Genomic DNA, 2,312 nt, shown 5'->3' with positions numbered 1-2,312 from the left:
GGGAGAGTGCTGACACATTGCAGGGATTGCAACCAATGTCACAAAACAATTCGTGTATAAATTTTTGGATGAAAAACTAATTTGTGCTGCAAACCTTCACCTAAAACACAATAAAATTTAAAAAAAAAATAATATGGTACACTAGAAGATATATGGGGGTAGTGGTGGTTCAATGGTAGAATTCTCACCTTCCATGTGGGAGGCCTGGGTTCAATTCCCAGCTATTGCACCCCATGCACAGCCATCACCCATCTGTCAGTGGAGGCTTGCAAGTTGCTATGATGCTGAACAGGTTTCTGTGGCACTTCCAGGCTAAGACGGACTAGGAAGAAGGGCCTGGTGATCTACTTCCAAAAATCAACCAACGAAATCCCTATGGATCACAATGGTCCAATCCATAACCAATCAAGGGGCCTAGCACAGGACTGGGAAACATTTTGTTTTTTTGTGTGTGGAGTCGCCATGAGCTGGGGGTCGCTGAGCAGCAGCTAACAACAACAGAAAATATATATTTAACACAAAAGAAGGTAGCGATAGAATAATAGTAGATGTCAATCCTTCTTTATAAGTAATTACTTTATGTGTAAATAGATTAAATACTCCAATTAAAAGGCAGAGATTGGCAAAATAGATTTTTAAAGTAATCCAACTATATATTGTTGGCAAGCAGCCCATTTTAGATTAAAAAACCACAATAGGTTGCAGTAAAGGAATGGAAAAAGATATATCATGCAAACAGTAACCAAAACAGAGCCGGAGTGCTATGCTAATATCACAGGAGGAAAACGGGTTGAAAGACAAATAAGAACATTTTATAATTATGAAAGAACCAATCCAGTAAGAAGCTATAACAATTATAAACATAGATGTACCTAACATCAGAGCCAAAAAATACATGATGCAAAAACTCATAGACTTTAATGTAGAAATGGACAATTCAACAATAATAGTTGAAAAACTTTAATATCCCTCTTTTAACAATGTATAAGAAACTACAGAGAAGAGCAACAAGGTGTTAGAAGACTTGAACAACATTATAAACCAAGCAGAACAAACAGACAATCATAGAACTCTACTTAATAACAGGAAAATACATATTTTTCTCAAGTGCACGTGGGACATTCTTCATAACAGATCACATGTTAGGTCATAAAACAAGTGTTAATAAATTTAAAATGATTGTTGAATGTCACAAAGCAATATGTGTATTAATTGTTTAATGAGAAACTAATTTTCTCTGTAAACCTTCATCTAAAGCACAATTAAATAAGTAAATTTAAAAGGTTGAAATCATACAAAGTATGTTCGAAAACCATGTTAGAATGAAATTAGAAATCAATAAAGAAGGAAATTTGAGAAAATCACAAATTGTGGAAAGTAAACAACACACTCCTCAATAAGCAACGTATCAAAGGAGAAATCACAAGGAAAATTAGAGAATATTTTGAGATGAATGAAAATGAAAAACAACACACCAAAACTTACTGGATGCAGATAAAGCAATGCCCAGAAAGAAATTTATAGCTGTAAATGCCTATATATTAGGAAAGAAGAAATATTTCAAATCAACAATCTAAACTTTCACCTTAAGAAACTAGAAGAAGAGCAAATTAAGCCTAAAGCAAGCAAAAGAAATGAAATAGTAAAGATTAGACTGGAAACAAATGAAACAGTAGAAAACAATAGAGAAAAACAACTAAACCAAAAGTTGGTGTTGTGGATTGAATTTTTGCCCCCAAAAGGATATGTTAATGTGCTGTTGTTGTTGCAGTTGTTGTTGTTGTGTGCTGTCGAATTGATTCCAACTCACAGTGACCCTAGAGTGGGTCTGCCCACTTTCAACTAGCAGCAAAGAGCTTAACCACTGAGCCACCAAGGCATCTTGTTAAAGTTCTAACCCCTGTATATGTGAATGTTACACTGTTTGGGGAAATACAGCCTTTATTTGAAGATAAAAAGCCATACCAGAGTAGGGTGAGTCCTATCCTAATCCCTTCTGAGTGATGTCTTATAAAAGGGGAGAATAGACACAGAGAGAGGACACATGCAGGGGGAAGAAAAACACCATATGAAGATATATTTATAAGCAAAGGAAAACCAAGGTTTGCACCAGAAGTTAGAATCGAGCCATGGGACAGTTCCTCTCTCAGAGCCCTCAGAAGAAATCAACACAGCAGATACCCTGATCTGAACTTCTAGAGCCTCCGGAACTGTGAGAAAATAAACTTCTGTTTTTTAAAGCCACTCACTTCATGGCGTTTTGTTATGGCAGCCCTAGGAAACTAAGGCAGATTGTTCTCTGAAAATATCAA

Source organism: Trichechus manatus, unplaced genomic scaffold (assembly GCF_000243295.1).
Source record: "Trichechus manatus latirostris isolate Lorelei unplaced genomic scaffold, TriManLat1.0 scaffold00021, whole genome shotgun sequence".
Taxonomy (NCBI): Eukaryota; Metazoa; Chordata; class Mammalia; order Sirenia; family Trichechidae; genus Trichechus; species Trichechus manatus.
Note: the sequence above shows the minus strand (reverse complement) of the source record.